Source organism: Siniperca chuatsi, linkage group LG19 (assembly GCF_020085105.1).
Source record: "Siniperca chuatsi isolate FFG_IHB_CAS linkage group LG19, ASM2008510v1, whole genome shotgun sequence".
Taxonomy (NCBI): Eukaryota; Metazoa; Chordata; class Actinopteri; order Centrarchiformes; family Sinipercidae; genus Siniperca; species Siniperca chuatsi.
Window position 1 is genome coordinate 16,638,345 of NC_058060.1, and position 27,779 is coordinate 16,666,123.

The following is a 27,779-nucleotide window of genomic DNA, read 5'->3' on the forward strand; positions in this document are numbered from 1 at the left end:
TGAAGTATGAGGCCTGCTGTTGTTTTGAAACTTTTTCATTAAAAAGATACCTGCATCAAACCAAAGGAAATGGATAATTAAATTTAAAAAATGCATAAAACAAAAAGTTGTTTAGGGCAGTTACTTGAACAATGTCAGTAAGTTCCACCATTACAGGTTTACAATGACTTCCTGGTTCTTCATGATCAGGCCCACTTTTTGGTGCTGGTTTATCATCTTTACATTTTTGCAATAGTGCAAAGCAAACAAAGAGTACACAATGCTTAGAAACTATTTACATAACTTATTTTCATCTTTTTCTGTTAAAAATACAAAACTACAAAACAGTTCTGATTGCAGATAGATTACAATAATCTACATTTGGCCAGACTGTATAAATTTGCCTTTTGATTAAAACGTGTGTATTTCTATCATCATATGGCAAGTTTCAGTGCTTTGCCAGCTGAAGAGAATGAGACTTTAATTATTTAATTTATAACTTACAACCCACTGACTCTGGCAACAGTGGCAGCTTGAACAAACTGTAAAAGTTTTTTTTTGCTAATTTTTTTGGGCTCTTTAAAAATGCCCATGAGAATCCATGTATGCAAAGTCCCTGTTCATTTTTGTCCCTCATACTGATATCTATGATTAGACAGTATGTGATACAAAGATTGATTCAAACATGTCAGGTAGAACGTGATGGAGTGAACTAGATCCATATTGTGTAATTTAACCAAAATAGTACTTATTATTATGAGCCTGCCATCATGTCTATCTCCCAGTAATCAAGTAAGTAAGTAATCAAATATGTCCATAGTCCACAATACCAATTATAGCTGATTGTATGCTTTATGACTATCAGCACACTCCCTTTTTACCAGCCAGACTGTTTACCATCTCAGAGTAAACTGGGTGCAAGTACCATTTAGCCAAATTACACAGCAACGCTCTGTAAAAACAACTAGCAGCCCCACACTCCCAGACAGATATTGATTTATGGAAAAGACAAAAGTGGAATGGAAGATGGGTGGAGGATGGAGAGTTGTCAAAAGCCACAGAAGCTCTGTTTATAGTGAGCAGAGAAGAATATAATCACACAACGTGCCTTTTATGAGCTATTTTGGGGTCTTCTGAAAGATCCTTCAGTGTGTTTAGCTCCTTCAATCAGTACTTTGCAAGTTAAACTGAAGATGAAAGAGTGTAGAGTGTTCTGGTGTCAGTGCCCAAGTGTATGTGGAGGCTACGTGTCTTAGGTCAATATGGGTACAGAGGGAGGAGCAACAGGAGGTTGGTGTTCAGACCCCCAGAGCCCCCGTGTGGGTACAGACTGTCTGTGCCCTTCTTAAGGTGGACGTCAGTTTGTGAGGTGAGGAGTCTGTATGCAATATCATGGTCAAAAGAGGTTCTGCTTACAAGACGTATCACAATGAATCAGTCTTTTATGTGACAAGTGCAAGCTGTGATGTAATGAAGAGCAAATACATGTATATAGCTCCTTGGGCAGCAATAAACTGCAAGCAAAACTGAAATTCTGACTCGACTGGTTATTGTTAGGCTGTTGTGTCGGATAAAATATACTGTTTACTGATTCACAACGATTGTTGCAACAATGACACTGATTGTTCCTGTTTTCTGGTGGCACCACAATTAACTTCAGCATCCATGTCAGGAAGGGCAAAAGTAAAAAAAGGTAATACAATATTACTTTGTAGGATATCGTCTCACTGCCTGTTCCTATATAGTTAAGCAGCAGTATAAGAACAATTTTATAGGCTAATAAATCAGACTCTGTTCACAGATAGTGAGAGATTGTTAAAGCACATGAATAATATAATTTGGAACAGTGTTCACACTTACGAAATAGTGAAATATGATCTTGAAATGGGTGAAATGTTGCCCTTTGACAGACACAGGGAAGCAATGAAATGTCTGTCCTGACATTTCTTTCAGACAGGCAGTGAAATAGCCTAGATATCTCTCAACAAACTTTGTTATTTATAGATATTCAATTTCCTCGTTACTTTTATCAGTGTTAGTTTGGGATTTTTGGCACAGTGTTGGAGATGGCCACCCACACTCACCATGTCCATGACACATCATGAGAATTTGGTGTTTGGGGACAGTGAGCTGAAATTGTACTATATACAGTATACTGTATCACTGTTTGATAGGATTTTAGGTAGGTTATGAATCATAAATGAAAATCTACCAGAGGTTTTAGCATCTAACTAAAATGGAAGGAATCTCTGTCTGTATGTCTGTCCTTTGATTTTCTAGACAACCATTCATCTGTTTGACTTCATACTTGGCGGTGCTGCTATTGCTGAGGACCAAAGGAAGTGCAGTGTCGAGTACAAGCTCTTGAAATCTACAGGACATATTTATTAGTAGTGCGTTTGAAGTACATAGTGTGTAGTGTATTGATAGGGGACCCCTATTAACTGTTACACCGACAAACGGCATGCTGGGTACAGGTCGCTATCTGTCACTCACTACAGTACATTCAACACCAGATGAAGAAAGAGAGACCGGAGAGACCGGAGATGTTACATTGTAGCAAAGTCTTGTAAATTTTGTTTTACTTAACTCAAGCATCAGCAATGTAACTTTCAGAATGAACACTTTTTTCCCGGAAATAGCCTGGTCCCAAATAGCTAGCTGAGGATGTCTTGGCAGGTGTATTGCTCAGGACCCAAGGAAGAGCAGTGTTGAGTGTGAAGTTGTTTGGATGAGCGGTTCTCGAGAAAGCTGAAAGCAGCAATACCGGAGGCTGAGCAATCGTCCCGTTCTGAACTGGCACATTTTGAACGGGAACTACACTAGTAAACTTAAACACCACAAGGTGTGTAGGGGTAAAATGTAATAATAAATAATAAAAGTTTCTTTTACCTAAGTATACCAAGACTAAAAATATTTTAGAGGTTAGGAATATGGTATTTTATTCAACATAGCAGCGGTCCACCTGTCACAAGGGCTGCCATGCACTTCTTCAGTCCCTTATGCGAGACTTCTATTTATTCACACTTTAATGCCCCGAATTAAGCCTTGCAGGTAAACATTTTTCACAGGGTGTGTATGATTTTTACCTTCTTTACTACAGAATGAAAGAAAAACAAAATCTAACCACCCTTACCATAACCATCTATAACAAAAGGCATTTGAGTAAGTGGTGCAGCCTGTGTGAGCAAAGGGTCTTTTTAAAAGATGAGGTGTTAAGACAGAATAAAGTTAAAGAAGTAAACTGGTAGTAAGTGTCAGGAAACAATGGTGGATATCAATGTCGCCTTTTCATGATGGAAAAGTCAGAAAATTGACAAAGAGGTGAAGTACTACTACTACAAAAGTTGTTTGTAGTAGTTACTGGTCTGCTGGACAGGTAACTACCTGAAGTCAGTAACTGTCAGTGCAGTTCACCAACAGTGTCAGCTATGCCAGCGAGGAAGAACCGTAGGGGAAAATCAGAGAACATTACTTAGTGCTTCCTTAAAAATATCAAAGATGCCCTCAGCATAACTGTGGATTTCAACAACACACTGACATAGCAACCATCTAGCTGAACTTGCGGCTACTTTGATGAAATATCTCACTAATCTGAATGTGCCACAAGACATAAGTAAGGCTTATCCAAGAACACAAAATGAATCAACCACATACATTTTTTTCTGGTGTCTAAGTCTATATTTAAGCCACTTCTAAACTATTTTTTTTGTAGTTGCAGCAGTACAGGCTGTGCTTCATTCACTGAGAAAAAGAACTGGGTTCTAACAGTGTTCGTGACATGAGAGAATTCCCACCATTGCTCTTGACCTCATGCCATAGAAAGCTTTCTCCCAGTGCCTGTCTATCCATTGGTATGATATAATTGTATATTCTCAGTTGTGTGGCTCTTGTTGGTTTTGTAGTTAGCACTTCTTCTTCAAGTCCTATCAGATACGAAGAATTCCTCAGTAGGGGCGTGTTTGTTTTGAGCCATCCATGTGAACCTGTTGCCCTCTGAGGAGCCAGAAGCAATACAGCAGCAGACTGGCAATCTGGTGACCACAGCACATCGAGACAAAACCAGTGGTGATCCACCCTAATCCTTTTATTTGGCTCTCTGGCTCCAACTTAAAAGACCAACCACAAGTGAGGGATTTTTTTCCCCTCGGATACCTCTGTTGCATGTACAAAAGAAATCTTCCACACTGGACATTGTGGTCTGTAGCTCAGTGTTGTGGCATTCTGCCTCCATCTGCGCACCCTGCCATAACCCTCTTTTTATTTTGACTTTCACAAGTTTACATACAGGGATAATTTGTGATGTGGGTCAAGCGTAACTAGCCATGCAATACTTTAATATCAGACTTCATGAGGGGGATTTGCCTAGAAAGGCACACACCACGCATAAACTGCATTAGTGATTTTCTGTAAGACAACTGCATAACTTTTTGTTTCGTTTTTTGCCAGTTTCACCCCAGAATCTAAAAAAAGATGCATAAAGATATTCAGTTTTTCCCCCCATAAACAGAGCAGGAAAGCTAATAGCAACTACAGAGTGGTTTCAGGTTTTTAACACAAAATGCTGAAGAATGGAGTGAAACCTGAGCATATTGTCATTGTAGTTATAGTGTGATCATACTCCTAAGATAAATAAATTAACTACACTAAAAGTCTACAGTCACGCTGTGAGGCTGTACTGAGCTAAATGCAAATGTCAGTGTGCTACTGAGGTATTTCACTCAAAACCCACAAATGTCAACCTCATGGTGGCACAAGAAAAAAAGTCAGGGGATAACCAAGGTCATGAGTATACATCCTCTGGGAACCATGAATGTCTATACAAAGTTGTGTGCCAATCCACCTGATGTAGATGTTGAGATATTTTACTGGATAAGTGATAACTTTGACCCGCTACTGGCACTAGATGAAAAGTCAGGGGATCACCAAAGTCATTAGGATTCATCTGAGCACATGAATATCTGAACTAAACTTCATAGCAAACCATCCAGTAGTGGTAGACCGACCGACCGACCGACCGACAGACAGACAAACCAGCCGACAGACCGACATTGCCATTGCCAAGCATGACTAAAAAAAAAATAGCAAGGACCCCTCCTATGTAATGATATATTGCACATTACTGTAACAGGGGCACCTCCAGGACAATAGAATACTTGATAACAAGATAATGTATTGAGAGAGAACTATCATCTGTTTTGGGTGAAACTGATTAACAAGCTACTTAAAGCCCAAAGTGGTGGACCGACCGACCGTCATTGCCATCCTCAGCGAGGCTAAAAAAAGCAAAGTATCTGGACTGACAGAGGAGAATGAGTCAATTTATTCTCTCTTTTGTCTTTTCCATTTTCCCAATTCTCATGTCTCAAAATTTTCAATGCAAATAGTTCTACATGGTAGGAGGGAATAAAAACCAAGAATCAAGTCTACTGTATCTTTACACATTGTGCAAACACTATATCAAACTGAACTACAAATGGAATTATGACCATTTCCATGACCAAGTGCAGTACACTTGCAAGGATGTCTGTCCCCACCAACTGCTTAATCAGAAAGCAAATGTTTTGCATTACGGTACTATAAATAACTCCATCTCAGTCCAACTGCAGTCAAGTGAAAGTTTGATCCTCATCAGAAAGTGACTTTATTGTCTGTGTTAGTTATTTCATATTGTTTGTGGTGGGAGATGATGAACTGCATTGCTGCTACATCTGTCAGGTGCTGCTCTGTGTAATATTAGGGTTTGTTTGATACAATTACAGAGTAAACCCAAACTTAGCAGTGGGTCCTCTCTGTAAGATGGCAGAGTAAATTTAGTCTTTGAAGGTCAGGGTTTGGTTGAGAAACAAGTGCTGAGCACAATGCCAAAGTCAAGTGGTGGTCATTATGGAGTACACATGGGAGCCCCACCCCCATCCTCAGCCTCCTTTCTTCCCCCAACGCACACATAAAAACACAGAGGTTAGAAGTGAAAGCTAGAAAATTACACAGCTCTCTCGAGCAACACAGCCTCCCAGGAATGCAAAACCTGAGACTGGTTCACAAGGTCAAAACTTCTCTTCTCGCTGTCAGAACTCTTCCTGTGTCTCGCCTCTTCCCCCTCCACCTCTTTCTCTTCTTTAACTAGTGCTGTAAAAGCATGTGAGACCACCGATTAAAAATGTTAAAAAAAAGTCATAGGATGTTGTTTGATATTTTCTGCCATGTGGCATGGGAGTAGTCAGTGAGCTCATTCATGTGACAAAATTCCACAACATCTATGATTTATTGCAGGAAGTGTGCACACTGCAGATGTACACATGTTTCCACTTTTGTACATACAGCTTTACTTGAACAAAGGCTGACATACAGGGCTCCAACCCCCCCGATCACGCATACTGTAGCTCTCAATAAGCTATCCTGTTCCTGGGGCTTGATTACAATTGCCCAAATTTCAAAGACACTTTCACTTCAGCCTGCTACAACTCTTTATATTGAGCATCTCACAGCGTAGCCATACAGATTGTGGGTATATCAATTTGAGCATTTAAAGTTTGTTAGAATTATGAAAATGCACCTTTGAAGTAAAGCAACACTGATGACAGTGATGCCACAAAAGACAGTAAAATCAAAGCCTTGCTGTCATAATTCTTGTCTTTACCCTGGCATGCTTATGAATACTCATAAAAATAGTAATAGTAATAGTGTATGTTGTATATTGGTAACTCTTCTGGTTAGGCACCTCTTTCTGACGGAGCTGCAGGTGATCAACCCAGACTTGAACTGGAAGGTGATCTGGAACATCTGTCATCTAAAAAGTAACCCCCAAATGCTTTCTCATAAATTTCTTCACAGGCTACCTTGACCTCATTTAAATGTTTTGCACAAACATTACCATTGGAGGGGTTTCCCATGTGCACTTCAAATCAATTGGGAGTGTGTACTGTTCTGTAGCTTTGTTGGGAGCTTTATAATTATTCCAAGTAGAGTCTAGCAGTCATTATCAAGTATCAATTTATGTGTATAAATGAGCAAGAAATGCATATTGTGTATGCATATAATTTATATTTCTCATGGGTAAAACACTACCATGGCATTTTAATTACAAACATTTCAACCACAAAGTTACACACACAAAGAACAACTCATCATCACAACTCATCATTAGTTCACATACACAAGTGGATGCATACAGGCGTGATAATCTGCAAGAATATGCTGTAGACAGGCAATACTACACTACCCACACTCATCTACTCACACAGACTATTTCAAGGCTCGTTTTATTTAGGCTGAAAAATCTTGGGTCAATCAGTGGTTGCTGCATATTTGCCTACGTGCATATTCACCCACAATTTCATATAATTTTCACTTGCACAGGAAGCCGGTCAAATGTACACATATGGTCACCCAATGCTTAGTGCGTTGAATGCCTTCTGTCCCACCCACAAAGTGCTGATTCTGCTACTGAAATCTCACAGTCTACCTCCACACTTCCTTTCCTTATTGCTGCATGTATGTTGTGTAGGTTTAGTGGTTTGCTGCTCTATCTGATCTCATGTTCCATTGTACAAAGTAAAAATAACAGATAAGAAGTCTGTGATGTTTTTATACCCGGCTATTTATTAATTTGTATGTTTTCGTATGCACATCACTTAAGCTTAGCACTGCGAAAAGCGAGACATGATGGAATGAAAAACATTTAGCTTGCAGGACTGCCTCCTGTGCCAAACCCAAAATCATTAATCCTGCATATTACTCTAAATTTGTGCCATACTCCACTGTTGCAGATAGGAATGTATCAGAAGACGTAAAAATGTACAGCTTGCTAACAAGGCACTAAAATATGCTTTATAAAAGAGCTGTGAGAACTCAGTTTGAAGTCTGCACCCTAGACAAGCATGATCACAACCTTGGCATGTTTTTTATGCAGATTAAAAAAACATGGAAATAGGCATTGAGAGAGAATGGCCAAGGTGTTTTTCCTCATAAAGTTACTGTGGCACTGCCAAGACAGTTGTAACTGCCAGGGGTCCAAATGTAGGGCAACATTAAAGCACAGCCTGAAACTAATGAGTCATGGTAGTCTGGGCAAGGGTGACATAATTTCCCTTTAGCCTCAGTGGGTCTGGAATGTTCTCACCCACCCTCCAGCCCCTACTGCTGCTATGTCTGGATTTGACAAAGCTGTGAAATTCATCTACACTGGAGACAGTCAGGGTTCACAGACATCCAGACCTCTGAGTGAAAGTCACATATGACACAAGCAGCAACCTTGCAACTCATGGGGATCCACAGATAATGAGGCACTATGATAATACAATTTCACTTGAGGCACTTTTAGCAGCATAAAGAAAATAATAAGAGCCCTAACATGATGGCAAGATTTTGGTATTTTCCCAATTGCTATTTACAGAAATGCGCTGTAATCCAGCCTTGTCAAATTGCAGGGCTGAGCCACAAAAATAGGCATTAAGTGAGTTTTTCTTCCATTATGTCACAAGCACGGGTGGAACATAAAGCTAAATGCCAAATTGAATGGTGTTATTACTGCGATCTGATGAAATACTGTGGAATTTAAATGGGGCCGTGTCGCAGATGCAGAATTGAATATGAATACCAAGAGTGAAATACACTCAGGGGATTGGGTAGATACATATTCACAGAGAGGCCAAAAAGACTCCTGAGAATGACGCCTTTTTCTAAGAGTTACTTCCTCTGAACTGATATTGTGACTTAGTACTGATTAAGACAGATGAATTCTCTGGCAGTTTAAAATTATGTGTGAGGGAGTCATACAGTCATACATTATGGCTGGAAACACTCTACAGGCTCTCTGCTGCGTGGGACAGACATCTGGTCAGAGAAGTATGGGAGTGGAATGTAGCCAATCATGCAATAATGTAAGACTAAACCTTCACTCCCAGGAGATTTAGTGTTTCTGAAATCCAGGCTAGATAGAGAAAATTATGGTAATTTAAATTCTAGGCAAGTTTAGGTAACAAATATACATTTTCTTGTTATTTGGACTATCTTAAACTGGCTGAAGGAAGAGCAGCAGCCTCCTCTTTGTACAAACAGGAGGTCTGTTCATGACCGATGAAATGACTTAATGGTGCTGATACAAAGCAACCTAACTCATAAAGCCCCAGGGAAGAAACACAGGTGGAGTTAGTTAGTTTCTTCGCTCATGTTAGGACGCATGGCCTATCAACATAGTCAGAGGGATATTTGCAGTCCTATGCATCTTTGACCACCTCTGAATAAACGACAAGATCCCAAAGTGTGCTTAGTTTGTTGTGGGTCCCATCAGATCAACCCCATACTCATTTTAGTGCACAGCTGTCCAAGCTAAAGGAGGGAAAGCTGGAAGAGAGAAGGTGTGGCATGTGTACTTTACACACCGTAAAATTGGACAGCTGGTACAACACAACTGGACAACTGGTACCTCGTGTGTGTTCATAGTTGTAGTTGTTTGGGGTCAATTTGAGGTCAAACATGAGGTTAAATTACACACTAAACAAAAAGCTTTTAATTCACACAGTTACAGGACTTTCATCATAAAAAATATTAACATTACTTAAGTTAAAAAAACAGTGACTGAGAAGGGAATTGAAATAATAGAAGTAAGAGGGGAATTCTCAAGTGCTTATATTTCCTTGTATCTTGAGTGAAATAACTAAAACTGTACTATAAGACGTAAAGAAAGTTTAAAATGTTATGTTATAATACAGTTCAGTTTGGATGCACTTGAATTTAAATATGTTCCTTATGTCAGCCAACCTCCACAAGGTGTCACTGTTAGAATGACCCCCAGCAGATGTGCTGCAAATCTAAAATTCCACCATTCTTATGCAAGATAACCAACACATTACAGGGAGGGATTTAAAAAATATGCTTCTGAAAACCAGTTGGATCAAAAGACTAATTAACATTTGCTCATTTGCATTTGTCAAATGTTCATTCATCAGAATTATCAAAAGTTGACTGAAGTTGTTGTCAACATCATTAACAACAAAGCAGAATTTCAAATGAAAAGAGAAATATTTGATCACTGAGATGAGAAGCTTGCATCTGTTCCACGCTTCTTCCCCCTTGTGGCTGAGGATGGGACACAAAATCAGTCCTAATGAAGGAGTCACTATTAGAATTTCAAGCACGTATTTTAAATGTGTTAATCCTTGCCCTTGGATAATTCGGCCAGCTAAATATTCTCATGAAATGTAATCTCTGTATAGATATAATAAATATGTTTTTTTGTTGTTGTTGTTTTTTTTTTGTTTTTTTTTTACATATAACCTGCTGTATTATTGATTGTTGAACTCAAATATCAGGAATCATTTCAAATAATAATGTTTACCAATTCAATGTATTGCTACTTAGAGAGCATTTATTTGAGGAAAAATGTGGATGTTTGTCTTCAGACCACAAGGCAGCGCCAGTGAGCTGTGCATGGAATTTCTAAACTCCAACCTGCATCCAAAATGCAGTTTAACTCCACAACTAACTGCTCGCAGTGGCAGTGAGCTCCTAATTGATGATGTGGGTTTTGAGTTTCTGCGCCATTCACTGGGAGCAAACTGGGTCATAATTTACAAACATCATTTAATAATGATGCCAATTCATTAGTGCAAGACCCAAGCAATCTCTTTCATCAGCTGAATAGAAGAATGCCACTGGGGCTTGAAAGCGGGTCGGGAAGGAAGGTGGGGGGCGGGGAGGGGAGCGGGGGGTAAACAGTGGTACACATTCGCTGGCTTAATGTGGCTGCCTGGTGGATTTCTGTGCCTTTGGTGAATTTGTGATCAGAAATGAGATAAGTATAAGTAAATGTTTTTATGAGGCACAGCGACAATTTGGGAATCACTGATGTCTCTGACAAAAGCATTAAAAAAAATGATGTGCTTTTATTCTCCGCTCTCTTTTCACAAACAAACTGAATGGCCCATATCTTTTGTAATAAACTTAAATCAGCAACATATTTCCCCTTGAAGATTCAAACATATCGGTGTCAGTTTTTTCAGAAGCAGAGAGAGTGAAAAGTTGGGAAGTGTTGTCAAAGAGACTTGTTATTCAGTCGGTCCAGCTTTACAGAAGATCAGAGGAGACTGCACAAGTAGAAGAAGAGATGAATGGTCATAGAGGAGTCTTGGTTTATCTTCTCTGCGTTTGTGTCCAGGGAGATATGATGGATGTCTGTAGTAACCGTGGCTCTTGGTGTTGTCTGGATGGCAGAGGTATAATAGAATGTGAGGGATTTTTCTCAAGGTGGGTCCCGTATCACCCAAGGATAAGAACACTTATCTACCAAAATTGCGGTCCTGGGAGACAACATCAGGTGGAAAAGGAACGGAATTGGCTCTCATCCTGCTCTTTGTGTCTGATAAATGACAGCAGCACAAGCACTTTGCTCTCACATTATTGAATCCGGAGACTGACTCATCATAGACAATATGAATAGTAAAAGCAAACATGAGCCACGTTCATATTCTGAGTAAGAAACAATTATAAAATTATTATCAGGGCTGAAAAGATTGGTCCATTAAGTGATTAGTCAATCCCCAGAATTTTTTTTCACCAGTTTTGATAATGAATTGATTGTCATTTATCAAGGAAAAAATGTCAAGCATTTGCTGATTTTAGCTACTCAAATGTGATGATTTACTGCTTTTCGCTGTTTGTTATTGTAAAATATCTCAAATATGTTTTCTTTCTTTCTTTTTTTTTTGATTAATCTAAAATGTCAGGAAATAGATAAAAATGATGATTTCTTTAAAATGCTTGTTTTGTCTGGACAACAATTCTAAACCCAAAGATATTCAGTTGCCTATCATACAAGACAAACACAACCAGAAAATCTTCACTTTTGAAAGGCTGGAACCAGCTAATTTCCAATCATGTCATAACACAGAAATCGAACATTGAAGTAACAAACAATCTTTACTTCTAGCTGATGCTGGTGATTGGATTGGAGATGGATACTTGGAAAAGTGGGTTGGCATCAGACATACTGCTCTAGTCTGGTTCAAATCTTATTGATCAAACAGAACTTTTTCGCTATTGGTCAGTGATGCTTCCTCTTCTTTGACCCGTCTGACCTGTGGTGTTCCTCAAGGCTCCATCCTTAGTGATGGTGTTATTGTTCTTATTGTTTTTATGATTAACACTTTCATGATTCTTCTTGTTTGTTGGTTTTACCCTGTAAAGCACCTTGTAAACCTTGTTTTAGAAAGGTGCTATTTAAATCAAGCTTATATTATTATTATTATTGGTCCCCTGTTGATCTGTGTATAAAAACTGCTACTGGGACATATCATACATAAACACAATATTCAGTACCATTGTTATGCAGATGACACACAGATTTATGTCTCATCAAAAAGGCAATTTTCATCAATTATTATCTTGTCTGTCAGAAATAAAGTGCTGGATGTTCCAAAACTTTCTCCTGCTAAATGAAAACAAATCTGAAATCATTCTTTTTTGTCCTCCAAAGTCTATCCAAATTTTACAATAACACGTTGGCTCCCTGTCTGCAAATGTCATACCTGCAGCCAGACACCTGGGTGAAAGATTTGACAGTGACCTTTCATTTGAAAAACAAGTGACAAAAGTTGTTCAATCATGTTTTTAATCAACAGATGAGCATCTCAAAAATCTGGTCTTTTCTCTCTCTGCCTGATCTCAAGAAGGTCGTTCATGTGCTTTTATATCATCTCAGTTAAATTATTGTAATTCTCTGTATTCAGGGTGAAGCCAAAAAATAATCTCACACCTTTAGCTGGTATAAAACACAGCTGCTCAGCTCTTAACAAATACTAGAAGACAAGATCATATCATTCCTATTTTAGCCTCTCTTCCCTGGTTACCAGTAAGTTTTGTAATAGAAGATTTTACTGAAAACCAAAGCATAGCTGCTGCCCAATGAGCCAGAGCGCAGCCTCAGATCCTCATGTTCCTGAGTCCTGGCTCAAGACTAAAGGTGACCAGGCTTTTGTAGTCAGAGTCGCTCATCTATGAAACTACCTGCCCGAGGATCTGAGGCTTCCAGAATGAGTGACATCTTTTAAATCACTTCTCAAAACTTATCTTTTAAAAAAAGCTTGTTATTAATGTTAGCACACTTCATTTCCAACACGTCTTACCTGTTTTATTATAATGGTTGTTAGTATTGTTGGGTATTTTATTTTTGTATAATTTTTCATTGTCTCATTTTCTTTGCCTCATCGTAGTCCTGAAATATTTTAATTCTGGTCAACCATGTAAAGCACTTTGTAATTTGTTTTGAAAAATGCTGTATAAATAAAGTGTATTATTATTATTATAATCATTTCAGCTCTAAATATGTCACTTTGAGATTTGTGATGCCCATTCTTTAATATTATGAAATTTTATAGACTGAACGACCAAGCATTTATAGGAAAGTAATCTACAGATAATAAAATAATTGTTAATTGCAGCCCTTATTTATTATTACTGCTGTTATTATTAGTTTTATTATTATTTTCTATCCTCAAGAGCTTTCTAAAACATGAAAAGACAAAATGATTACAAAAATAATGATAGAAATGACTATAGAGACTGTTCCAGTGCATTGGAAAGTTTGTCAATGGCTGTTTAGCTGACAGGTAGTGAGTGTCAATTGAGCTAAGGCCTATTAAGTCATCTGGTAACACGCAGTTTAATAGCAACACAGGACATTATGCCAGTCTCTCAATGTTGAAGCACATTGAATTCTTCAAGCATCTTCAAGTGCTCATCCCCTGAGCTTCTTTCAAGAACAGTACAACGGGACAATGCACAAGGTGAATTAATTCAGCTGAGAATAAAACCTATTCAGGTCCAAAGACACCTTTCAATGTCTCGGATGAAGTCCCACATGTGGGAAAGATAGATAAATTATTAACAGCCGGTTCTACTCTCTGTCCGTTGTGTCCATACAGTGCCAATCTGATTTGAGGAAGAGGAGGTCAATGGCACAGTCATGAGAATCCCAACTGTTTTTATGACCTTTCAGCTCTTATTTGAATTTTGTGGGTTTGGAAGTGCAAACATTTGGGCTGCTAAGACATTTTGCTAACCACTTATGCACTTACCATAACATCTCTTGCTTCTTTGGTAAGAACACTGCAATTTCGGCATCTAACTGGTTATCTAGAGTATAACAGTCACTGTAGTTGCGTGGGTGACAAAGGCATCAGTAGTGGCAAAAGGGCAGCAGGTGGTATCTGGGTGATGAATTTAAGAAAAATGTGAGAGGCGGATCATAAATTGAGACATCACCTCTCCTCTACCCCTGCAGGTGGTTGCCTGTAGTGCCATATCTACCATATTCCCATTACATGCTCCCTCTGTGCTTTTCCTCTGGTGAATCACAGCAAAGTGGTAAATAAGAGGGACAGAGGGAGAATGAAAAAAAGCAAGAGAGAGAGATCTGAAATACAGGCATTCTATATCCGTAGCCCTCCCTCCACAAACGCTGTTGTCACTGCTGGGTGCAAGAGTAATTAATCTCAGACAGAGGAGGCAAAAAAAGAGATGCAGAAGTACAAAAGCTATCAAGATGACAAGACTTCGCAGTGCAATTTACTAGGTTTCCATTGCTGTCAAGGATATAAATGCCATGATAAACTTGTTATTGTGTGTTGGGAGCATATTGCTGATGTGAGGCCTGTGTTGATATTGTTGTAATTCATATTTTCAATTACATCTGTTTTCAGCCAATGAAGAGAATATAGGGTACAGTTTAGGAGCACACACACACACACACACACACACAATGGGACGCATTTGTAAGATTAGTGGGTGTTATTAAAAAAAACAGAAGGAGCATATAAGCATAAGTGCCCTAAAAGAGTCTTAAATGTGAAAATCAGTCTCTACCGGTGAATCATTGATAAAAAAAATTTAAAAATTGATGCGAAATTCCTATGAGTAGTCTTTTGGGCATAATGAATTAATGAGACATCAGTTCTGCAAGGCCAACTGAAGTGACGCCACAAAGACAGGTGAGATGTGTGTTCAAGGGGCTGGCCTTCACGGAAAGCATCCTGTTATAATGACCAGAGGAGAAAGATCTTTGATTGTAGAGTGCCATCTTCATTTTGCAACCACAGCACTGCATACAATGACATAAACTAAAGGGACAGTAATAATGGATTAGGAATACATCTAGAAGTAAACCCTTTCACACCGATGAGTACTAACTGATGTCTATGATGCATGTCTAACAATGTATCAGCTTTTTTATGACGTTTATACTTACACCATTCTGTAAGCAAGCGCTGTAATATTTCATAGTACATATTATAACATGTCTCTGTTACAAATGTAGTTATGTGTGCTCATATGGAGCAAAACTGGAATTTCTGTTCAAGTTATTAATAATAACAGACATACATTTTGTTATATACTATTTTTCTAAATGTAATCCCAAACTTAATTTACCCATTTGCTTCATATGGGCCAAACTGCCACGCTAGAGAAATACTGTCACATCATCATTTCAAAATATGGTATGATTTTCAAGGTTACTTACATGTATTAGCTTGATTGTACCTTTTTTGCTAGAAAAACCAAGATGGTCCCTGTCATACATTCTAACAGGACTGGGTGGGATTTTAGAATCTATGGTGGAATCCATCAAAGCACTCAAGCACATTATTAGATGTATACGGCAGTTCTGTAACAGATGGCATGTGTCCTGTCACTGGCATTTCAAAGAAAATACAAATGGGTTGACAATCCTTAGTGCAATGTCACTTCTCATATCGCTCTGAGAGCTGGGTATGTTTAGGAAGTCGTTGAAGACTATGACACTGATTGACTAATTTCACAGGACATCAAACAGGCCTTGAGTTTGTTAGGTACTAGCAGTAAACACAGATTTGAGAAAGAGCAACTGAATGTGAACATACCATAGATGCAGCAAATACTGTAGGTAGACAGATTGCAGTCATAGCTATAAAAAAAGTCCACTTTATAAAATAACTTTTTTATCCTGTGAATATGTTGATTCAAATTCAGATTTTATGGTCTTATAAACAGTTAATGTTACCTAGAGGCATTAAAAGTATAATAATTTTATATACTTTAAAAAAGAATCCTGTGCATAATGTACATAACTCTTTGGAAAAAGGGGTTTATGCAAAAGGTAACCACAGCATTCAGCCAATGGCACCACTGTACTGACATACAGTCATTGGTTTTCTATGGATTGGTCTATCAATAGCAGGACAAAGTAATTTATGAACTATCTATTTAAAAATGCAAACAGCGGTCTGTAGCTAGCATCCTTTCAATGTCAGAGAAATGTCAGTATTCATTTCGCTGTTGTTTTTTTACTTTTACTTCCTCCACAGATATCACAGTCATTAAAAGATGCAGTGCTATTCAAAAAAAGAAGAATCATCAGTGCTGTGGGCAAAACCTTTAACCATGATGAGCAACCTCATTCTATATATCAAATTATTGCAGTCTACAATGTAAACTGTGTAGGTGATGTAAGTTTATAAGCATTAAATGGGTTTATAAAGAATGAAACAGCATGAATAGGGGGTGAAATAATATCAACAAAATAAACTAGTATTAAATCAAATGGAAATGTCTCTGCATTATTTATCTACACAGGAAAAAACAAGGAAAATCCTGCAGAAAAGAACAGAAATACAGATGGGCTTATAAAACCAAAAAAACACATATCACAAACAAAAAAAGCAAGCAGAGTATGAGTTCATATGTTCCACTGTGTAGATGTTAGGCAACTGAGCATGCTGAGAAGAATAAGGATAAGGGAGACAGGGAATATCTTTTTGTTTAGAAGGGCAAACCTTAACATACATTTAGACTTTAGGCAGATTGTAAATAGATTTATGCTAATAAAAGCAATGCCTGTTCCTGAAGAATGTCTTGATTGACTATATCAAAAGCATTGGATAAATTAAAATAAATTAAAAAATAATAATAATCTGCAGATATTAATGAAAAAAAAAGATAGAAATGACTAGGTCAGTGCAGTTATTCTGTTGAAAGACCACATGGATGTGAATACAAAGTGTCCACTGGTCAAATGTTAAAGCTTTCTTTATATGTAATTTTTTAAATATCTGAAAAGTAAAGCAAATAAACACCAGTCCATTATTCAAGGTATTACAATGTCATTCAATGCTAATCTGATAAACGTAAACAAATTTTCACCTCTCACATGGCCAACTCTGCCCATCATATTTACAATTGTAGCTCAATGGTAGACGGTAACTGATTCAGTCTGCCAACTAACACTTGCAATAATAATCTTGGCATGTCCAAAAGGCGTTAGCACCATGGCAATTCTTCTCTACACTTTCAATTTATGTATTTTCGTATTTTTATATCTGTAAACCGGGCTTGCATAAATCCTCCCTCGTATTCACTTTTGTATGAAGAAAATGAAGAGTTTTAGAAAGGCTCACTCAAAAACAGATACTGTGCTTTCATTTACAAGTTAACACTTAGTGACTTAAATACACAGTTGAGGTTGTTTTTATTTATTTATTTTTACCACTAATGGCACTGTAGAACCTTTTTGTAGAGACGTTTTGATGAGCAGGTCCATGTATTTTTTGTATGTGTTCTATTAGCAAGTGCACCAGGACACACAGGCATCCTACCTGTCTAGTCTCCACACACCTGTCTGGTCTCATCTTCACACAGGAGAAGAAAGTGAGAGCATTTACAGAAAACAAAAGCAAATAAGTATATTTAATGTGGTGAGACTCTTCCTCGTGGATGAAGCTGTGGTCGAAGACAATATTTTGTACTGATGTGGGGGTGGCATTGTTTTTACTGAACTAGTACATCTTATTTATTTGCTTGTAGCACAGATAGCCATAACAAATTATGTGTTTTTTATAGTTTATTGTAACTAGTTACTGTGTACCTTAACTTTTCAAGTAACAACTGGGTCTCAAATTAGACAACACAACAAGACCTCAAACTGATGTAAATAATGCAGGGTTCAAAAAGAGTTACTGTTAATGTTTTGAGGCTAAACATTCAGTCAGCCAGTTTGTTAGACCTCAATGCCAAAAAAAAGTGTTTTGGTGAGAAACAAATGTAAACAAAACAGTGTTTATGATGATACTGTCATATTTCTTCCTGGCTAAAAATATTCCAACTTCAGAATAGGAGCAGTGGAAAAATTCCTAATTATTCATATTATATACACACATACATACATACACACAGACATGGCAGTGTCTTAAAGCATTTACGCATTGTTTAATGACATATGCAAACACTAACTGTATATATAACATTAGATATTCATGTACAAGATTTATTAATCAAGTTCTTCAATTATAAATCAGTATGAAAAATGAATCATTTATAATTAAATAAGAAACCAATGTAAATTTTTAACTGTCACTTCCACTAATGTACAATTCAGTTACAAATGTTTATAATGTTTTCCACTTACTTCTTGCACATTTATATTTGATCATCAGTGATTCATTTAAGGTTTGTCAAGGCTTATACAAGTTAATTAAAGTGTAACTGATTAAGTTAGACTGTAATTATCCAGAGACAACAAGGTAGAGGCACATAGCTGCTTTATAGTTACTGCAGCAGTGTACAGTATTTCCCTGTATGGGAATGAGATGCATAGGTTATTCAACAAGGCTGGGATCAGCTGATCGAACTTTTCCCATAATTGGGTTTATTAAAGATGCAGTTTACTTTTCATGCCGCTGAGATACTGGATGTCCAAGGGACGTGAGCAATGGAGGAAATGATGTTTACAGAAGCAACGCAGTACCCTTCTCTCAGAGGTGCTAAACCACTTTACATTACAAAAGAGGGAAACAGCGACAGGAAAAGCTAATTATTCACCTGATATTTACCATTCAGCCAGACAATCTAACATAGTGGGTTGTTTTCGTAATTTTTGTCTCTGTATTTGATAAGATACCAAACACAGAGCTGACTTTTAATAAGGCACAGGCACCACACTGCCTTTCTTCTCCCAAGAATCAACATTCCACCAGAGAGAGACAGAAAAATGCATACCAAATAGGAAATCATTATTTCTGCCTTTCACAATGCGGAAAATGAGGGGCATAAGGTTTTTCTTTGGTAGCAGAGTAGATAGGAAACATTTAATTTTATTTCTTTTCTTTTCTTTTTTTTGCAACTTGGAGCTCAGCCCTCATATCAAGTTACTGTATGCTTCGGACAGATCTGGTAGAGGGAGCATTCACTTCAGCTGTGTCAGAGGCAGACACCCACTACAAACCACAACTCTCTGATTTTCATGCCATAAACTGATTTGTGTCTCTGTAACATTTTTACTTTTAAGAAAGACAAATAAATGCTAGTTAAAGGTCTAAACCTAAAGGTTCCTCTCAGAAATACCATGTGCTTTGAATCTCCCCAGTTGATACTCAACACACAAACTACTGTGCAGATGCAAGTTTTTACTTCAAATATAATGTTAGGTCAAATTCAATGATGGTTTTTTAAATGTTTTGGCCCATGCCAGCTCTCTGGGTTAACAAAGATACTTTAATCCTCTCTTCTGAACATAATGTTTTGTTAGCTACAGTAGATGGTCAGACATGGTTATGTCCTCATTTCAACCAAGTTGGCACTCTGCTTGAGTCCTGAAGACATGGCCAATCAGCGGCTGTAATGGAATAGCTAATTAGCCTGATTGTGTTCAGCTGTGCAGCTTCTAGTCTGTAATCAATATCAATGCAGCTGACCTGACTTTGGTCTATGGTGTAATTATTGTTCTTCGTGTTCCAGGTTTTTATGATTGCATCTAACTGTTGTACTGTAACTCTTTATATATAGTTACTCACTAAAAATGATTAGCCAATTAACTTTCAATAGAATCTGTTCAATGCGTGTTTATATTTGCTCAAATTTTGTGGTATACTTTTTTGCTTTTCAGACTGCCACTGTTTTCATGTAAAAAACATCATCTGGCTATTTGTTTTTAATTCCCCTTTCTTCAGTGAGGCAAAACACAATAATAATGTAAACAATGCCCATACAGTAATGTACTAATGTGCCCTGAATTCAACTGTCATCATTAAAAAAAATCAATATTCCATTCAGATTCTGCAGAGGAACCTTTACTGTAGTGCATATACATAAAGTGTCATGGCAGTGAAGAATCTGTACCCTAATCAATAAGTGCCCTCTGGACCTGTGTTGATATATGTATTATGAACAGTCCACATGTCCAGAAAACATAAACAACAAAAAATGCAGTATGCAAAATACATTTGCATTATTATTGCTGCGTTAATAGAACAAACATGGCAGGTAGGGTATTTTTAAAGGGATGAAGGCAGAGGGATTATTGTTGGAGGTCTCGTCCACCAGCCACTCTGTGGCTTGCTAACAGATGGCCACTCTGTCAGATCTGGACCATGGGTCAACATTATTTGCATATCAAATCACTCTCTGAGCAGGAGTCGCTCAGTTTGTACTCACCTGTTTCACCCATTCTCAAATAGCAGTTGGTATTTTTGGTTGGTAAAGTGTTTTCCCACATATTAATTTAAAAAAATCCCCACAGGAGGCATTGTGGTTCAGAAGTTTGTTCAGAAGTCAGTTACTGTACCTCCCAGTAAGGATATTGTCTCAAATCCCAACCTTGTGTGTAAAGTCTGCATGTTGACATCGGTTTCCACCGTGGCATCAGTACACAGTGAGCAGGTCATCTTGTTATTTACTAAATGTTGTAGTGTGCTCTTTAAGCTTGGGTCAAAATGGCAAAATCATGTCAAAATAAGCTGGACTCTTCTGGTCAAACATGATTAATCTTGTCAGAAACTGTTTTTTTCCATCCACTGTGAAATGACAAATGTAACTGGTATAATACATGTGCCCAAAGTAAGAGGTTTAACAGAACGATCATTTGTTCTGACAAATTTGTTAAAGCCATAAATATTTCCCCAGGAACTAGCTCTAAAAATGATGATGCTTCTGTCAGCATTTCTGCAAAATGATTTCACTTCTATGAAAAAAAGGCCTTAATTTTTTCATGACTGTGGATAACAATGATGAAAGACATGCTCTTTCTAGGGGCTGAAGTGCAATATATTCTTTGCTTTTGGACTAACTTTTCTTTTCTGTCATGGTTACGGACAATGAGGTTTGTAATGAACTCACTCGCTTTTCCTGCTTGCAGGTTATTGAGAAAGATGCTGTACCTGACTTTGTACTTCCCCTTTCAGGTTTCCCTCCACTGCTCCTCACCAGTGGTGTTTTGTGGAATAGAATTTTCTCATATAACACCCACTCACCTTCATAAATTAAAGCAGGGAAATGTAATTTATCTTCTTCCTCTTGTGGTTCCTTTCAGCTGACTCTCTGAAATAACAGCAAACATAAATAGGGGATATAAAAAGGGGCTGTGAACGCTTGAGAGAGTGGATTACGCCATGAATCAGTTTATTAACGGTGGGCCATGGAGCAGTGTCGGCGCGGGGGGAATTTATTCATTCATAAAGCAGTGTTTACAGCATTTATCTTCACCCGAGAGCAGGCCCCTAAAATGTAACAAAGCACCCTAAGACAAAGATATGGCATGATGGATCTAAGGGTTCCTGTGTCAAGGCCGCCTGCAGACTCTGAGGTATTCCTGTGCTGCTGTAGGTTTGCCGAGGAATAATATAATCTTCAGCACAATGGAGCGCGGCAGACAATGTTACTATTGTTTCTGCATGCTGATTGGATCTGGTTTACACAACATAATCCTCAGTTGGAATGACAATGATGAGAATGAATGTTACTGTAATGTATGTTGTTGTCGAAGTTACAAAAACAGACACTCACAAACACACACCTCATTCTTAAACTACTACTGTGGTTTAAAATTAAATGTTTTTTTCATAAGCTATGTCTTAATGAGCAGGACCCCTGGAGTGTACAATATACAAAGAATAAATCTATTAACTTTGATTCTGGATCCAAACCCTGTTTTGTTTTTTTTCCAGGTGAACAAAGTTAGTGGACGCAGTCTTTGAAGTTTGCTTGAGCTTGATAACTGTGGTTTGAGCTCTTTAGTGATGGGACATTCAAAAGAGAGTGTGGATGTTTGAAATTTCAAAAAGATAAATGATGCCAATACCAGGTCACAACAGAATCAATCAGGCTGGTGGCTAAAAAGTAAAAGATCAAATAGGGAAGTGCACTTCTGAAAAGGACGGTGATTAGTACAAAGACAGGACATCTCTTTCCTCTTCAAACTTGTTCTGTAACAGGTGAAAAAAGGCTTTTACCAAAGGCTTTATTGTTTTAATGTGGATTCATATTCACTGAGCTCAAACGATCTCTCGAACGTCTGGTATGATATTCTATGATTTTCTTGTTGTCACCCAATTCAATGAAAAGACCACATCCAACAATTAATTGATCCTATCAACAAGTATTGTCTGTGTATTAAAAGCCTGATGTAGCTTATTTATCTGTGCCATAAACCCCCATTGTTGTCCAAAAGCACAAACAATCCACACTGTTGCACAAGGTGACATGTTCCCTCATCGCCATAAACAGTCAAACCCACATACTCAGTCCTGCTGTCCTATATGCTCACTATAGAGCACCAAATGTGTATTAATCCACTGATGAAAATAGTCCCCAAGAAATGCAATATGTTTCCCTGTTTGAGTAATGTTTGCTAAAAACTACAGTGCCCATCTGTTTTAGGAAATTACTGAGAAACAATATATTTGTGACCTGCTTTTGTGACCTGAAGTTTCACATCTTCAGTAGGAATAAATGGGATTATGACTGAGTGCCACAAACAGGGTAGGGAAGTTGGAAAGTATTGACAAACACCAGACTAACACATTGTTGGTTTTAGTCTTTTCATAGGATTTGTTGACAAAAAGTACAGAATAATGTTAGGCTTATTCCATAAGTAACAGTAAAATTTTGACCATGTCCATTATTACATAGTGCAATTTTTACCGCAATGACATATCTTAAAATGATCATTCCTTGAATAAATAGGATTAACAGCATATTGCAAGTTAGTTTTGAGAAAATAAATCATTCTATAACATCTTTAGGTCAGCATAAACAACACAAAAATATTCCCCACACCAAAGCCACAGAATGTCATAACCCAACTGTAGCCCTGACTTCTCAGAAAGTCCCCCGTGTGCGCACCAAGCAAGCTGATAGATGGTAAAGGCAAATATAGAGCAGATGGCACACTGTAGGTGGTACCGGCCATCTCTAATATGGGCAGTCATGCTGGGCAAGACGGAGTCCATGGCTGATTGGTGTCTATCTGACCCACTGGTTGGTTGATTACTAGCATCACACACCGCAGGATACATGCCCAGTGTTTGTGTGGTGACAGCACGGTGGAAGAATCATTATTACTGTGGATTGACTTCAGTGGTCATCAAGATACATCATTCTGCAGAAAAAAATGACAAAGCTACAATCTGTGCCACATTATTGACTTTGAAAGAAAAAGAATGAGTGCTACATTATGTGTCCATGTTTGTACATATGTTTGTGTGAGATGAATTATAAAAATCAAGGCAGAAAGAAAGAAGTCTGTTTCATAAACACATTTTCAGTATTTTCATAAACGAGTGTGACAATTTTTATGCCCATCCAAAGGTCCTTTTGCACTCTTGCATCATTACATGACATTTACTAAAGCATGTGACCTATGAATATTTTTCTGTACCCTAGATAAAAGTAACAGAATGCGGATGCATTATGCCTAACAACATGTCAAGAGTACAGTAAGTGTGGCCAATTTACTCGTGCTAACCTGTATAAGCACTGAACTCAGTCCCTATGCTGGCCAAATTACTGTCTGGAAAATGGTTGCTCTACATAAAATTGCCTTTTTTTTTAGCTCCTGTATTCAGCTGCCAGCCACAGGTCAGCAACACTGGCTTGCTGTGAGTAAAATATTAAGGCTGCAGATGACTCAATTAGGATAACTTCAATGCCAAATATGTAACCAATTTTAATGATCAATTTGCCAAAAAAGTTTCAGTGACAAAGGCTTTCCTGTCTTTGTAGCTTGGACAGGGCCAATCTTTATGGAAGTAGGATGAGGTAATATCAGAGTAGGGACAGACAATCAGAGAAGTAAGGCTTAGAAAGCAACATAACAAAGTACGTCAGAATTCCTCAGAATTTTAATATATACAGTTGCAGCCTTCACACAAGTATATGCTCTTTATATATACATTGCAAGCAGTTAGTTAATAAAATACAGATTTAGGGTGGAAAAACTGATCACAGAAATGTAAAAAACAATTTGTCATGATGTCATAATTTGTTGCTAATGATTGATCTGTTTGTCCATAATTGAATAACACGAGACTAAAGACACAGTGAATATGAGAGTTATTTGAGAGCAATAACCAACAACAGGCTAAACTATGTTTTACATAAGTAGCTCATCAACTAGACCACTATGGCTCAATGCTCATTAAATGCAATTCCACACTGCCACTTCCAAGTTGCATATCTTCCAGATTGCTCAGCGACATCATGACAGGTATTCAAGCCAAGTGTGCTTTCAGTATTGACTCATTCTACACCAGTAATCAGCCAAATGAGGTTTTTAGTAATCGAAGCAAAAATAATTTTGCTCTTTTTTTTTTGGTTGTTTGTAGACAAAGACAAATACCAGACTTGTCAGATTACTAAGGCTGTCATCTGATAAGTGTTAATATGACAGAACAGCACTGGCTATTTTTTGTGATAGAAAAAAAGCCAGGCTACATTACATAAGCTGGTCAAATGTAATAGCTGCATGACAATGGTAAGCTACTTCTGCAGGGGGAAAGTATGAAACAGTTAACAGGCATAGACTTCAAGGTATCTGAATTCTTATTTTAATTTTTTTATCTAAGAAGCACCTTTATATTAAAATATACACATAAAAAAAGTTTTGCGATGTTGCAGTGTGTTGTTTTTTGTGCTCCTGTTGTTCCTGCTGTTTCTGTCACACTAAACAGCAAGGCCCCCCTTGGCTCCCTGCAGCTCATTTTTCCTCGTTCATTACTGGAGCACTTGGAGTATTGATGCATGTCAGATTCTACTGCATTTTGTTAATATGAGACAGCAGAATGAAAAAAAAAAACAAAATGTGAGCTCACTAGAAATATATCCTTATACCCCAGGAATAGCTGCTGTGGCAGACAAATCTGTCAGCTATCAATACCATGAATAGCATGCCCCATATCCCAACCCACCATACACACCCATGAGCAGACTGACCATGTGTGGGATTCATGTAAATAAAAGTTTGAGTCTGCATAGTTAAACTACTATAGAGTCATTTGGATCACAGCAGGGCAGTGTGAGGTTCCCCAGGGCGGTTGCTCACATCCACCTGGCGCATTTGTGGAGGCGGATGGTTAATAACTGCTAACATTTTTGTTGGTATTGAGGGTATCCATCAAAGACCGTGGCAGATGTTTTCATTTACCTATATACAGGAGCATTAGCAGGCAGCAGACTGGATTTCACGTGTGCAAGTGCACTATACTGTATCTATGCTTACATGTATGTATCTTTGTGTGACAGTGTTAGTTGGAGTAAATATGCTGTTAAAGAGGAAGGTGTATACCAGAAAACCTGCATGTTTCTGCATGTATGTATCGGTCTGCCTCTGTTGGGGTTTTTATAAAGCAGATGGGGCCGAGACTAGCTGTTGCTAGGAGGCGTCTGAGACAGCTGCATATGGCAGGGAAAGGCACAAGCCAGTGGGAGGGGCAGCAGTGACATGGGGCCATGAGTTCCTGCTCAGTGGACATCATTGCAGAATTGGACATACACAAAATGAGTGTGTGAGACTGAAACTGGATGTGCGTGTGTGCATGCACCAATATAAAGCCACCAATATACTAGAAAAGGGCTTACAATGCTTAATTACGCATCAGAGCAACCCTGATCATATCCAACCCTGAGAGCTTAAGCCAAGTAGTTTACATAGAAAATATCTCCTTTAATTCATTTTGTCTGTTTTTCATTAAAGTTTGCTCAGAATCATTAAATTGGACAAACGATTTTTGTAAACGATAACAAAATATGATCACAACTTTAAGAGACAATTCTACTCAAAATCAATTTGCAATAATGTTAAAGGATTTTTATTGCCAAACTCTTATTTAAATCTGGCTTAATTTGTTTACGGTTATAGTGAAATATATAATTCTTAAGATTTCAGCCTGGGTGGGTTTGATATTTACAAGATATTTAATAATCCAGGTCCCAGAGTTCTATACGAAGTGACACCTGTATCGACCACTGGGGGCAGCAAACACAATGCAATGCAACAGAAGAAGAGCAACTTGTGCATCTGTTTACAACATGGTTCATACCTGTAATGACATGTTGTTTAAATAAAGAAGACTAAAGAATACAATCAGCAATGATGTTCAACACATAAACAATGAACTCTTCAGAACTCTTCTTACATGAAATGTGAGTATGCACCTGCTATTTTCTTTCGTGTGTATGCAATTTGTATTTCGTGCACAAAAGGCGGACTCCACCAGTAACAATCAAAACTACTACTAAAACATGCATACATCCATTAAATGACTATAAATATTATATAAATATTATCAAAATTGGAAGTTAGACATAATATGACCACTTTAAGCAAAGAAGGGTGCCACCATTACGCCCTTCTACATCACCTTGTGCTAAGGAGAGGGTGAAAGGAAGAACATTTATGTAGGCATCCATTAATTCTTAGTACTTAGCTAAAAATACAACGTTAATTGCGTTTTGTGGTTTTATAGGCTACCTTTTTCATTAGCTTGTGACTAAACCAGTAAATAGTGATTCAGTACACAAGCTCTTGCACAGCTATTGTCCAGGGCCCTTGCTGCAGCCTTGAATGTACATTTCTAATGTAATAGTCTTTTTCAAGCAAAGGCTGAGCTCAGCTATGGCTTCTGCACAAAAAAGCTTCAGCAGTGCTGAATGCACTTACATATATTACTTGCTTAGCATTCACACATTAATTCCTAATCCTTTCTGAAAGACATACAGTGTTCACCGGCCTTCTCCCCAAAGTTATATTGTTGACATGGTATAGTGCTACAACCTGATCTCAACCAAGTACCTTATTAACTACTTGAGAAGGCCTTATGCTGGGGGTCTTTCCTCTAGAGACCTGATTAGGCTAATAAAGCATATCCACAGGCATGTACAGCACGTTGATTTGGCCAATTAGGAAGGTGACAAACTCTGGACTTATTCTCTATGCAGACACTCAGAATTTCATGTTATGATAATGACGCAAGGGAATTTTGAAACTGGACTCAAAAAAGGATAAGAGAAACCAGTTTTTACTACCTAGCATGAGCATCTAGACAAAAAGGGGTTCTGACAGTGCAAAGGATGTATTATAATATAATAAGACAGAGCTACATGTTTGTACTGTCATTTTGTCAGAGCTGAACTGGGGTAAACAACGTGCTCTTTATTGGAATCAAGTCAGTATTTTGGACAGATCCTTAGTAGCTACTGACTCCCTGACAATAGCCCTGTGGCTATCTGACTGTAGGCATTGTTGCAAATAAACACTCCTAATGTAAACTAAAAACTAAATGAATACCAGAGGGCATTCCATTAGCCTATATAAAAGGCCTCATGGGCTTTAAATAGCTTTGTAATCAGGTTTCATTCCCTCGTACCAAAACAGGAAAAGCAATCAAACAATCACGCAAAGTAACTTTAAATGATTACTGATTTCTACTAGTTCTCTCTCAATACAATGTCCAGTTATTCAATATTATATTGTACTACATACTACATCATCCTTTTTTAAA